The sequence below is a fragment of the Sorex araneus genome, chromosome X (genome assembly GCF_027595985.1).
Source record: "Sorex araneus isolate mSorAra2 chromosome X, mSorAra2.pri, whole genome shotgun sequence".
Classification (NCBI taxonomy): domain Eukaryota; kingdom Metazoa; phylum Chordata; class Mammalia; order Eulipotyphla; family Soricidae; genus Sorex; species Sorex araneus.
The window spans coordinates 17924527-17939266 of NC_073313.1; the positions used below are offsets into that span (position 1 = coordinate 17924527).

At 45.3% G+C, this 14740-nt stretch overlaps 1 protein-coding gene across 2 annotated transcripts in view; it reads right to left on the bottom strand.

Moving 5' to 3' along the window:
- Positions 1-2044, bottom strand: part of RAI2 (retinoic acid induced 2) — a 62193-nt gene extending 60149 nt beyond the window's left edge. Inside the window, exon 1 of one of the 2 annotated variants that reach the window (XM_055120920.1) lies at positions 1817-2044. The gene's annotated coding sequence lies outside the window, so the exon portion shown is untranslated. Of the gene's footprint in view, positions 1-1286; positions 1519-1816 lie in introns of those variants that run through there. The other variant, XM_055120919.1, reaches the window with a different exon arrangement.
- Positions 2045-14740: the final 12696 nt, after the last annotated feature.

Consider the following 14740-nt stretch of genomic DNA (forward strand, 5'->3'; position numbering starts at 1 on the left):
ACCACCAGCCCTTTACTGTAACAAAGACACAGCACACCACGTTGGCAAAGTTATCAGAAGTCCCTTGGTCAATCAACAAACCATTTTTGGAAGAGTCAAAAGGAGGGGGAGAGAGACAGCTAGCAAACAGTGGGAACCATGCCCTGGGAAAGCGCATGCAAGGCGGAGAATTGTTTTCTCCCTGCTGGCTGCTTTCCCCCTCTGTTCTCAGGAGAGGCTTCCAAGAATCAGCTAAATAAAAGGATCACAGCAGAGGATGAGCGATAATACTAAACCCACAAAAACAAAGACCCAAATGAAACCGAGCGAGCCCTGTGAATCCGCGGTTATCAAAACTTTGTTTGGCCGTATCTATTTATCATCGCTGCACGCCAGGGCTCTGCGGAATATCATTCTGTTGATGTCACTTATCCTCGGCAAAATATTTACACATCCTTAAAAACGCCAGATGAGGAGGGGCAGCCCCGTGCACTGCCGCACGCCGCTCCGCCAAGGCCCCCCCTCGCCGAGTTGGGGGCCGATCGAGAAAGGGGGGCACGATGGTGGGTGGCTCCAGCGGGCCCAGGTAAGGGCTCCCGACGGTTCCGAGAACGCGGTCACCCAGGCACCGCTAACCGCCCTGCCCACCTCTCCCCCACCTGACTCTGCCAGCAGCCGCCACAGCCCCGAGATGGTGTCAGCGCCGCCACCTCCTCCCCCTGCCTTTCTCATTGATTAAGTTCTCCAACCTTTGTTAAAGGCGGGTTGCTTCCCCCCTGGAAGCCGGGGCCGCGTTCATTCCGCTCCCCCCAGCCACAAAAGACATATTCCTAAAAGTTTGGCAGGAGAAAAGGGGCGGCTGACGGTAGGCATGGGGTGGGTGACAATTCACGGCTCCCGAGCCACCTTGTCGCTTCGTGCCTCATCCCTCTCTCCATCCATCCGTCGTGCCCCAAACCGACTCCAGGGACTTCTGATAGGGAAACACAAAGCAGCAGCTGTTTGGCAACATTTCTACCCCTCGCCGGCAACTGGGGGTGGGGGGGGATGCCATTTCCCCACCCAGGCGGAGCTTCTCCGGAACAATAGTCTTTGGGCTTTCAAACGACAAACAAGCCAACTGCACAGAGCACAACCCCAACCCCCCGAAAACAGCCGGGGCGGCGACTCCAGGAACTCTCCCTCGGCGGCCCAAACGCACGGCCACAACGGCGCGGGGACGCGGCGCGGTGAGCCGGTGCAGCCCCCCGCCACCGGGCTCGGGGCAACGGGGTGGGGGGGGGGCCCGGGCGCCGACGCGCACTCACCCGGCTCCGGGAGGCTGCGGGGCTGGCCGAGCGTCACAAAGACGAGCCCGGCGCGATCTGGCAAAAGCCAACTTTCCACCCGGCTTGCCAGGGCCGCCGGATACGTCAACAGAATCCATCTTCCGAAGGGCCTGGAAGGCGCCGGGTGTGCCGGGCGGGGACGGCGCGGCAGAAGCCGGGGCAACCCCGCGCGCGGTGCCCGGCCGGGCGCCGACTCCGCCGTGCACGGTGCCAGCGCCGGGGGCGGCCCGAGATCCACTTCGGCGGCCCCCGCCCCGGCGACGGGCGCCGCCTCCCCGGCCGGCCCGGGGCCCCGGGGACATCGCGGCGGGTGGCGGCCGCGGCCCGCGTCCCCGCCCCCGCCCGGCCCTCCCCGCCGGGGCCCCGGCCCGGGGCGCCGTCCTCTCCCCCCCCACACCCCCCATCCCTCGGGAGTAGGCCCCTCCCCGGCCCCGCCGCGCCCCCAGCGTCCCGGCGGCAGGTCCGCGTTGGGGGGACCCCGGCCCGCACGGGGGCGCCGCGGCCGCTACCTGGCAATCGCTGGCCGCCGCCTCCAGGAAGCCGCGGGGTGGTCGCGGGTGCGGGAACTCTCGGGTCTGGCCTAGCCCGCCGGCCGCCTGAAGGGGGTGCCCGGCGGTGGGGAGCTGCCGTCGCCGCTGTCACCGAGCTGCCGCCGCTGCCGGCCGTGCGTGAGCGTGTGTGTGCGCCGGTGTCCGGGCGAGTGTGTGTCTGCGTGCGGGCGCCCGGCTTTACTATATACACCGAGGGGTGGGAGGAGGCGGGGAAGGGGAGGGCTTGGGGGAGGTGGCGGAGGAGGGGGAGCAGAAGGGGGGGGGGGCAAAGGGTACCCGAGGAGGCGGCGGCAGAGGAGGGACAGGTGATCTTGCCCACGGGGAGGGCGTGGCTGTGGGCGGCGCGGGATGGACCGAGCCTGGGGCGCCCACAGCCGGGTGAGAGGGGCCGGCTGGCTCCGGGCATCTGAGTGAGGGGGATCCTTCTGCTCCCACCTCAGGGCTGGGACCCGACGAGACCCCAGGGAGAAGAGAGGAGAGACCCGAGCCCAGGAAGGAGGGAGGGGCTGGTGATGGAAGCAGCGGGAGCGGTGGGGAGGGCTCGGCGATGTTCCCCCCCCCCCCCCGCCAATGTGATACAGGTTGAAGATCACGCTCGCCTACCTGTGAGATGATTCGGGGTCAAATTAATTCTCGGAGCAATGGAACTCCCACACTTATCTAAAAGGCGATACCTGTGCTAATCTAACATTTAGGAAGCACCTCGTGTGTGAGCGCGCACCGCACTGTAGGCTTAGAACTGGAGTTACAAGGATGCTGAACAGCCCGTTGCTAACCGGCCACTAGATAATAGGCATCCGCCGGACTCTGGCATCATTGTGAAATGAAATAAAGGGGGGGAAAGAAACCCCTAAATCCTATAAATGTTTGAAGAGAGGAAAGGAAGAAACTACATTGGTTTAATTAATCCCCAAAGATGTAAAGATTTTTTCTTCCCCGACTAATCAAAACAGGATGAAGATACTTGAGAGAGAATGGCAGAGCAGAAATTATTTTAATCAGAGCGGAGAGCATTCGGAATCTCGCTGCCTTTGAAGATCAAACCTCCTTGAGTCCCAGCACTCGGGGTTGTAGCCCTCTCGGAGATGTTGGAGTGGCCACACAATGTGAAGTATAGGGAGAGCCTCCCAGCCCCTGCATAATTAGCATGGGAACCTGAACTTGAGTGTGAACGGCTCTATTTTAACCTTGAATTGAAAGCGGAATTTGGTGGAAACTAGGGTCACAGACGACTTTCACAGGCACTGTGCCTTTGTGGATTCTTCCTCTATTAAAAAAAAAAGTTAACATTTCACAATTGCGTTGGTGTAAAGATGAATATATTAATATTATATAATAAAGCAGTTTCTTCAGCCCCTAAAGAACACTTTGTTCTTCTGATTTTCAAAGAAACCGGAACATTTTCTTGGGCTCCTAAAAGTGTTGTGGGCCCCAGGCACTGCTCCTGCCCCTTAGGCGGCTGTCAGCTTGTGGTACTTTGCCTAGCTCCTTACTAATCGCCTCTCCTTGGAAAAGAATAAAATGAAAAAGAACTCGAATGACATAGAGTTAGAAAGGCAGAGAGGCTGCGTTTAAGAATCACTAATGAATACCAACCAACAGAAAGTCTCCGTTCCTACTCGTCCCAATTAGGCTCTTGGGATTTTCAACTGGCTTCGAATTGAGAATAATACCTGTGGAAACATTTGTCTGTGAATGTGTCTTTCAATCATTTCAGTAACCAAAGACTTTCTCCTTAGATCTCCTAGCTCTTCTGAGTTCCCGGATCAGGTATAGGAGATCTCAGTTGCCAGCACTTAGCCTGCATACAACTGAAGACACAGCTGCACAGTTATAATTGGGCAAGTTCATGGATGAAAGCTCCATAAAGGGTTTGTGCGTGTTGAGTGGGCATGTGTGTATAAGGTAGGCACTGATATCTTGGAAGGCAATTACTAACCTATTTCTTTTGTTGGCCCCATCACAACCCTGGGTTAATGTTTGATCCTTGCCGGCAGTTGCAATTTATATTTGCTGCCCTTTAAGGTGCTTATGTTTTCAGGAAAGACTATATTGATTCAGATTAATGCATAATAAACAGGCATCGTGGTTTCCATTCCCAAAGAAATGGCCAGGGACATCCCTCCACATTTTCATTGTGGTGGCAGGGAAGGAAGAGGAATCCTTAAACAGGTGGGGAGAGGGAAGAGAGAAGTCTGGGGACAGGAGGAGGGTACTGATACGAAAGAATTGTATTCCTAGGGAATTGTAATTCTTACAATTGTAAGAATTGTAAGAAAGGGGAAGGAAGAAAGGACATGCCCAAACAGCAGGAAAGAATAGGGAAAAAATCCTCCAGGATTGGGCAAGGTGATTTTTGAGATCTACAGTCCTAATATTTGCCAATGGAAAAGAAATACACATGAAAAATTTCCATCTGAGTTCTGATTCTTGTATCTATATCCTGCTTCCTCTGTACTGCATCTTCTTTTAATCTCATTTTCACAGACTTGCCATATGGGTGCTTCATTCCCTTATCCAATAAACATCTATTAAACACCTGCTGTATGCTGGTTACTGAGCTCAGGGCTGCTGCTAGAGAGATGGTTAGCATATGGTTGCTGACCCACCCCCAGGAGCTCACAGGCCAGCAAATAAACTGTTATAAACCAGTGTGACATAGTGGGACATGAGAAGCAAAGGAAAGGGTGAGGTGAGCACTGCAGGTGAGTCCATCCCTGAACTGAGCAGGGTTATGGAAGGACATGGGCTTGGGGATCAGAGGAGATTGTTCAGGAGCAGAGCGTTAGTGGGCAAATAGAAGTTTTTCAATGGAAAGAAATGATATTGCAAGTGACAGGAACATCTGGCAACAAAGCAAGGCAACGCAGGTACTGGAAGCTGGTTGATTTTTGTGAAGTGGGAGTAGATGCTGTGAAGAATAGAATGAGGCCAAGGGAAGGATGGGTGGGTCCATTGTGGAGGGAGCTACACAGTGGGGATCCATGGGAGGACTTTTTTTTCCTTTTTGGGTCACACCCGGCGATGCACAGGGGTTCCTCCTGACTCATGCACTCAGGAATTACTCCTGGCGGTGCTCGGGGGACCATATGGGATGCTGGGAATCGAACCTGGGTCAGCCACATGCAAGGCAAATGCCCTACCAGCCATGGGAGGACTTTAAACAAGAGAATAAACGGGGAAAGATATGGACTGAGGCGGGTCATAGTGCTGGTGGGTGTGAAGGGCCTATTGGAAGGCAGAGACCTTGGCATCAGGGAAGCCCACTGAGAAAAGCAGCAGCAATGACCAGGGACCCCATGACCTAGTGTCAGCAGACACCAAGTGCAGGGACTCAAGGCAGGTTGTAATCAGGATGTAGAATCAACAGAACGTAGTAGTGGAGGAGACAGTGGACACTTTCTTTTTTTTATTTTTTTAAATTTATTTTGTTGAATCACCATGTGAAAAGTTACAAAGTTCTCAGGCTTATGTCTCAGTTATACAATGTTCAAACACCCGTCCCTTCACCAGTGCCCATATTCCACCACCCAAAACCCCAGTATGCCTCCCACCCCCACCCCCCACCCCCGCCTGGGTAGCTGATAAATTTCACTCTTCTCTTTACCTTGATTACATTCCATATTTCAACACAAAACTCACTATTGTTGGAGTTTCAACACAGACTCACTATTTTTTTTTGGAATTTATCCCCCAAGAATACAGCCCTATTGACAAGGAAATATTTGATATTGAGTTTTCCACTGATGAGAATGAAGAGATAAAAAGTCACGCGGCCACGGTAGCGGCCGCGTGGTTTACAATTTCTGTATTTTAGTAATTGAATCCAGGGAGATTAAAGTTGGAAATTGAATCATTTCCCTTCATGGAGCAGCATGGAGCAAAAGCTTAGTTCACAGTCTGGAAACATGGTTGCAAGCACTCTCTGGAACCCCAAGTCTTATAGCTGCGTCTGGTTCCTGCTCGTTTGGCATTCACGCGGCTGTGCAGAGGCATGGCCACCCGGGTCGAATCTCGGCCGGAGCCCAAGCTCCGGCCCCAGAGTAGACACTTTCTGAATGGAGTGATATGGTTGGGTCCCGGTCATGGAGGTAAAGGTCCCGAGAAAGAGAAGTAGATTTAGGCTAGAGATGATGCATGCCACAATTCCCCAAGTAGAAGATTCTGAGGCAGGCTCCAGGAATCTGGAAGTGAAGGGAACTCCGACAGGAGAACAGAAAATTGGCTCTTAAAGCCAGTAAGCACCAGATATTACTGGTGAAGTTTGCACTTCATGACTGTTCTATTCAAGGTTTGACAACAGGGTGAGGGCTGCGCAGGAGCTGCTGTATTTCTGGCAATTTAGCTGCCACCCAGTATGGAGAGATGGCCCAAGATCTTAGGGACAGTGAAGATGCTGACAGCTGGATATCTGTGGGACACATTGAAATGGTATTATTTGAGGAGTATGGGGGAACCCCATCAGCATCTGTTCTGGGGACCTCTGATTAGGACATATGGAGTGGAAGGGTGTGCAGTCACATAGACGAGTCCAATGTACATTGGTTTGCAAGGAGAGATCTGGAGTTCAACCTCAGAGTTGGAGACAGAAGTGGGTGTCATTGATATCTACCTGGGTGCTGGTTGAAACTGTAAGGGATGGATTCTGCAAATGACACATGTGACTTGAACTGGTGGCTGAGCCCATCTCCCTGGGACATACCAGAATAATGTGATCTGATCTGCATGATAAACATTGCTGTGGGTTCCCGTAGAAGTTTCTGGAAACCCTGAAGTTGTAGATGCCAGTTTGGTGCTCATAGGTGCTGGTATGGGGGGGGTGGGCCTACTGATGTCAAGAAACAATTTTACTTTTTCATAACTCATGTAGCACTGCTGTTACAATCTCATTAACATATATGCTTAATGTACAAAGTTACTGCACCTCACACCATCACCAAAGTACGCAAAACAACTGTTCTTTTGTTTGTCTCTTCTTTTGTTTTTTTTTGTTTTTTTGCCCATACCCAGTAGTGGTCAGGGCTTACTCCTGTCTTTGCACTCAAGGATCACTTCTGGCAAGCTTGGTGACCATATGGAGTGCCAGAGATTGAGCCTGGGTAGACCATGGGGATTGAACCCAGGTTAGTAGCATGCAAGGCAAACACTCTACTCTCTGTACTATCATATAGACCCAGACCACTGTTCTTTTTTTTTGCTTTTTGGGTCACACCAGGCTATGCACAGGGTTTACTCCTGGCTCTGCACTCAGGAATTACTCCTGGTTGTGCTCAGGGGACCATATGGGATGCTGGGAATCGAACCCAGGCCGGCCGCATACAAGGCAAATGTCCTACCCACTGTGCTATTGCTCCAGCCCCCAGACCACTGTTCTTTATGTTACTTCCAGTCTGCCTTTTCCTCCTTCCCTACCCCTAACTTGGTCATCTTAGTTTTGTAATCCAAGGCTGAGGGCTTGACATAGTTCAATACTGTTTTTTCCATTGCTTAGTCTCTCTCTATACCACAGATGAGTGACATTGGTGTTTGTAATTCTCCCTCTAACTTATTTTGCTTAGCATGTTGTCCTTCAGTTCCATCCATGTTGCAGAAAATGGCAAGATTTCATCTTTTCTTATGGCTGTGCAATTTTCCGTTGTGTGAATATAGCATACTTTCCGTATCCATTCATCTTTCATTGGACTTTGGATTGAAGAAACTCTTCACTTTACTGAAATTGAATAATATATTTAACATTGAAGCCCTTTAAGCATTTTTGGTGGTCAATAACATTTACTGGATAATTGAAGGGCTTGAATGAAGCATAATTTGAAAACAGAACCACAGTGCAATGAGGAAAAGGCTAGGGAAAATGCAAAGGGTAATTAAAGCACAGAGCAGAGAAATAAGACCCAGGATCAGAGAAAGAGGATGGGAAGCATTCATAGAAAGAGTCTGGGAGATTGACCTTTTGTCCTCATGACTATTGAGAGTGTACAGGATAAGGGAAAGATCTGTATTATTAGAAAAGAGACATCTAATGTGGTCTGCACGGGGGATTCTGAATTCTTTATCTGAAGGTTTCATGTAGACTGTATCATGGACTGATTTTTATTGAAAGAACATAACAGCTCATAGGAAATCCTTGCTAACATAAACAAAGAATGAATCAAAGGACAGGTAAGTTGGGGCTCCAATGAGGCATCGGAAAGTCTTTCCTGAATGGCTGTTACTTGATGGTAGGAAATTCCATGCTAGGGCACATAGTAATCAAGAGCAGTCTTTACCCTGCACTGGCATCTCTTATAATCCAGTGGTCACTTTTCTTGCTTCACAATTAGAAGATCATTGCTTTTAGACTGTTTTGAAAAATCTTAATGAGTTTGAGGCAGCTCGTTATAAAGCACTTTGCTTGTGGCTGTTCCATTCTGCGTTCCTCATTCCCCTCTGCTAATAGAACACTTTCATTACTCAGGAATCCATCCCTCTCCCATGAGACCATGGACCTTTGACTTTGATCCTAGCTTCAGGGTGGGGTTTGTTTGATCCAAGGCAGATTACATATATCCTTCCCGCTGCAACTTAGACACAGTAGATGAGAGGGGAGATTTGCTGGGAGCTTTATGGGTAAGTTTGGACTCTTCTGGGAGAGTATTCCATCTCTACCCATGGATTGGAAAGATAATTCAATCACATTTGCAACAATCAGCAATAACATGATACAAGCAACCATACATCCAAACTGGGGCAGCACCGAGGACAAAGGGTTTGCTTCTGTTAATTATGTTGTAGCAAAAAGTATAAATAGGGTCTTCCTAACATAGCACTATGAGAGTAGGGGCCAAGCTAGAAGGGAGCTGATGCTCAGGGCAATATAGCACAGAGAAATCCCCTGGGTCTTTGAGATGCTACTTTTTAATTTTATTTTATGCACGATGATTATAATATAGACAACGTCAGGGTTTCATGCATAAATCATTCCATCACCACACCCTCCACAAGGGTCAGTTTCTCTCCACTATTGTCCTAGTATCCCCCATTCTCCTATCTATTTGCTCTACAGTGATATGTTTACTACTAAAGACCAGTTCTCAGTTTCTGTTGCTTTGGGGTATTTGTTGTTTCTTCATATCCTGCATAGGAGGACAATCATTCTGTATCTGCCCCTTGCCTTCTAACTTCACCTACTGTGATATTATTGTACAGTGGACCCAGCCAGCTGACTGAAGCCACCTGAACCTGCACTTTCTGTTATGTAAATTATTGTAAACCAGGTCTATATTGCAACTGCACTCTCCTAAGGCACACATGCAGTTAGTTAGGGGATTGGTTTGTTTGGTTTTGGTCCCATAGAGGAAAAGGGCTGGTCTTAATACAAGGGAGCTGAAAAAAAGAGTCAGGAATTACATTTTTTATTAATTCTGTACTGTTACTAGTAGTAGTACTATACTAGTATGCTGAGGGAGAGTGTAGACAGAGAGGGTTCAGGTCTGAAGCCATGTGACTGTCAACTGAGACTGTCAGGAACTGTCCAGATCAAGGGAAAACCTGTCCAAGCCAGGTGTGGAGCCAGGTGGCAGGCGACAGAGTGGAGTCTTAAAGTCACCAAGAAAAAAATACAACACAGAAAAACTCATGGCCTCAAGAGCCATTTTGAGAAATGATCAGGCAATGAACATGGGTTAAACGAAAAATAGCCAGATTTGGCTTTTAATAGGTGAAATTTTTCCTGGAGGGATAATCATGAATGTACTTGAAATCCAGCATGTAAAAGACCAACACACAACCACAGGACAGCTCAGAGATGCCACTGCACAGTGTAGCATTTCTCTCATCCACATAAGGCTTCCCAAGGCAGAAGTGTGAATGTTAAAGGGGACAATAAACAGTGATCCCAAAATATCCCTATTGCCCACAGTCCCCTGTGACTGGCATCGTGATGAGGGCAAGATTCCATTTCTGCAGTGCTCGCTTGGAAAACACGCTCCGAGGATGGCTCAGCCAGTAAACCCATTGGCTGTTAGAAGTGATCATTTCCCCCATAGTTAGAACATATCTGACCTGGCTAGCATATAGTTTATAAACAGAGGAGAACACGCTGTCAGTTTCACAAATGGTCTCTGTCACAGAATACATTGTGTGCTCGCATGCTCCTACAGCCATCAGTGTGTAACTGGCCTCTTGGGTTTGTCCCAACTTATGTCTTGTAGGGCTCTTCAATGTAACTGACAAGGTTTGCATTGCCATGAATTATAAGGAGTAAGGGAGCTACAAGGTCATTTGCTTTTGAACAGAACACCAAGGGATAATACAGATAATGCACTATAATCATTTCGTTTCTCTTCACTTGAGAGAATTTCTCTAGTGAGAAATTCTCAAATGATAGAATTTTATGAAAAGAACAACTTCATAGAAGACAGTGAGGGTAAGAGTGAACTCTCTTATCTGGGCTGGCTAGCAGGTTTATTTCTTTCTTTTTCCAGCCTTTATATCTGTGCCCTCTCTGTGATGGGTCAGCATCCACGTTACTTACAGGATTTGTCCATTGTCCAAAGCCTCTACTTCTGTCAGCCTTCCCAGCTGAATTACCTGATGCTCTCCACCTCTCCATTTATCCTTGTGCCATTTCTGATTCAGACCTGCAGTATATTGGGTCTGAGATGAAGGTGGCATTTAATCTTTTATTTATTTATCTGTGGGTTTTTTTGGTGCGGGGGGGGGTGCGGCGGAACACTCAGGTTGCTCAGGGGTTACTCCTGGCTCTGCACTGAGGAATCACTCTTGATGGGTCCGGGGACCATATGGGATGCCGGGAATTGAACCTGAGTTGGCCGTGTGCAAGGTAAACCTGCTGTACTATGGCTTCAGTCACATGGTATTTCCTTTTTTAAGTGCTTTGTGTTCCTGAGCCATGTGTCAGCCATTGAACCCCAACATCCACCGGTCGGGCTTCATGTATCCTGACTCACCAAAGAGTTCCCATTATCTCACCAAGGTGTCCACATTGCTGTCTGTGTTGGGTTCACATTCACTGACTTCTGCCCCCAACTCACTAGCAGTGTCGCAGACAGTATAGACTGCCACTGTCCTGGATCGATTCATTCTTTCTGTTTGATGGATACTTGCTAGAGATTTAGAGTGTTCAGGGTAGAAGGGTTGAAAAACAAATCTTTTTTCCTTAAAAATAGAAGTAACTTTTGGAAAACTGCATTTTTAAGAAAACATTCACAATTAATGTAGAAATACTGTAGAATATGCAAGATGTATTCCTTTAAGTTGAATTTTCATTATGACATTCATTAAAAATTAAACATAGCTATAAAAGGCTACTCTATCTTCAGTATAAAAATTCAATCATGGCCACCGTCAATGATTTATAAATTTCCTTCAAATTTTCTCTTTAGAATTAGCCAAGTGAAATAATACAGCATCTGATTCTAGTCCTGCTTTTGTCTCTGAGGATCTTCAACTAACAAGCATTTGCCATAGCTTTCTAATAATTACAATAAACATTTTCAATGGTTCAAGAAACAATTTTATTAACTCGATTTATCACTATATACTTAGCTTTTCCCCTACTTCTGGAAGTACGGGCTATTTCCAAATTCTGCAGTAGTAAAGAACACTACAATTAGTATCTTTGTGTGCATCAGTGTTCCCCATTAATAATTATTTCTCAGAATAAATACACAGCTGTAATATTTCTAGGGCAGACACAGAAACATTTACATGTTGCCAACTGTTTAAAAAATATGTCACTTAGAACTCCAAATATGAGGTCTGAGAGTACTTGCATTATGAGTGCTCAGCAGTTTAGGCCAAATTACTTATCTCATTTGGCAGGGTGGTGGTCTCCCAAGCAGTGCTCCAGAGGCCTGGGGGGCCTCTCCTGGTGATTCTCAGCCAATTGGCCAGCTGGCGGTTCAATGCAAGGGTCAGAGGATGTAGTGCTGCTACAAACATATCACCCTATTTTTGTTCCACAAATTTTGATTATTTTACATAATTAACTTTTACATTAAAAAATTTTAAACTAACCACAAGAGTGTGAGGGATTGAGTTTAGGTAAGATAAAGAAGAGACCGCTATAACCATAATAAGCTGGGAATGATCACGCTGGACAAGATTTGAGGGTTAAAAGTAGGTATGGGACATTCTTGATGACCTTTCAGTATCAATATTGTAGAGTGAAAGAGAGATAAAGAAAGAGAGAAGCATCTGCCACAGAGGCAGGCAGGGGGTGGTTGGGAGGTGATGGGAGGGAACCTGGGGACATTGGTGCTGGGAAATGTACACTGGTGGAGGGATGGGTGTTGGAATACTGTATGACTGAAATCCAATCATAAACAGCCTTGTAATGGTCTAATTTTTTAAAAAAATTAATCTATTTATTTTCTGCTTTGTGACATCTTCTATTTTAGGATAGAAAAATGAATCTTCCCTTAAAATTTCCATTTTGTATTCATTCTAATTAAAATAAAATTATTTTGCACATCTTTTCCCCAAGTAACTTACCAGTTCCTGAGAATCAAATAATAAGCTGATATGTAATAAGGCCTTTTTTCTGGGTTGTCAATTATGTTTTGTGGCTTTAGCTTGTTTTTAGTTTGAGCTCTTAGTTTTAGGCAATTATAGATTTGCAGAGAGTTGTAAGAAATAGTATAGATTTCATGTGCTCTTTAACCTAGTTTCCTCTATAATACCATCTTGTAAAATTATAGTACAAGATCACAATCAGAATATTGACACTGACACAATTCACAGAATTCATTAAGATTTCATCAGTTTGCTTGTATTCATTGATGTTTATTTATTTGTATGCAATTTTTCATCACTGCCATGAAAATACAGAATAATTCATCACAAGAATTGTTCCCTCAACCTTTTATATAACCGTACCCACCTTTGCATTCCATCCTTAACCACTGGCACCCATTATACTGTTCTTCATGTATAGTATTATTCACTTATAGTATTGTCTTTTCAGTACTATAGCCAAAACCATACAGTAGTATCTTTGGGGGAATTTTTGATGTAATTCCAGACATAGCTTCACAGATATGAGGCATGTGCTCTACCACATTTCTTATTGACAATTCAGCAAAGATTGTTAGGTCTCAATAGTTCATTCCTTTTCATTGCTGAATACGATTCTAGGAAATGAAGCTGACCACAATTATTCATTCACTTGTTTCAGCATATCTTCACTATAGTTTGAGTCTAATGCAGTGTAAAGCTATATCATTAGCATTCTTGCATGGAATTTGTTATATTTTGCTATATTTTAAAGTTTTAATTTCTCTGGGTTACATGCCCAAAAGTTTAGTTACTAGGCTATATAATTATTGAATTTTTAATAAGAAATTAACAAACTATTGGTAGAGTGATTAAATGTTTTCACTTCCACTCAAAGTGCACAAATGGAGCAGTTTCTCCACATCCTCACCATTGATTTGATGTTGTAAGTATTTATTTTTATTTTAACATTTTAATATAGAGTAGTGCTTGCTCATTGTTGTTTCAAATTGTGTTTCCTCAATGGTTAATGATGTTGAACACCTTATATGACTATTTTACTATTTGTGTTTCTTATATTCCTTGTCTTTTTGAATCTTTCTTTTCTAATTGGATTGTTTAGGGTACTCTATTTTTAACTTTTGAGAGTTATTGTTTTGGGGGTTTTCTCAACAATGTTTGGACGCCACCAGGGTCACACTCAACTTGGGGTACCATGCAGTGTTGTACATAATCAGAGATCAAACTTGGGGCCTCAAAATGCAAAATATAACTAGCTTTTTGATTTATATCTCCAATCCCTGGACATATTTTAAGAAGGTCTAGAAATTATTTTATTTTTACATTTATTTAAAATTTATTTTCAATTTAATTTTAAATTTATTGATAACTATTATCCAAGATATCTAAAGCCCTGGTAGACCTTTATTTATAAAAGATATCTAACCCCATCAAAAATGGGGAGAAGAGATGAACAGAAACTTCCTTAATGATGACATACAAATGACCAAAAGACATATGAGAAAATACTCTGCATCACTAATAATCAGGGAAATGCAAATCACAGCAACAATGACTTATCACCTTATACCACAGAGACTGGCAGTCATAACAAAGAACAACAAATAGTGGTGGCATGAATATGGGGAAAAAGGAACCTTCATTCACTGCTGGTAGTTGATTGGCCCAGCATTTTTGGAAAACAATATGGACACTCCTAAAGAAACTAGGAATTAAGTTTCCATAGGACACAGCTATTCCACTTCTTGGAATATACCCCAAGGGCTCAAAAACAATACAGAAAAGACATTTCTGTTCCTTTGTTCATTACAGCACTATTCACAATAGCCAAAATCTGAAAACTACAAGTGTCCAAGAAGACATAATAATTCTTTTTATTCTAGATATCTGATTCTAGATACTAATTTTTAAAAATATTTTTTTCTCAATTCATATCTTGTCTTTGATCTTCTTGAAATAATCTTATACAGAACAAACACAAGTCTTAATTATGGGAGGGACTGGAGCGTTAGTACAGTGGGTATGGCATTTGTCTTGCATGTGGCCAACTTATATTTGATTCCCGGCATCCAATAAGGGCCCCCAAACACTGCCAGGATTAACCCCTGATCATTGCTGGGTATGACAAAAAACATACCAATTATGGGAGTCTAATTCCAGATTCTTTATCCAATCCTATTGATCTCTGTTTCTATCCCTCTGCCTAAACACACTGATTTGATTATTGTAGCTACATAGAAGACATTAAATCAAGTAGAGAATAACTTGATAAGTAGGGGAACAGCCCTGCTTAATTATGATTATTTTCAAGATAATTTTAGCTTTGTGGTTCCTTTGATTTTCATATAAACTATAGAGTAAGCTTTC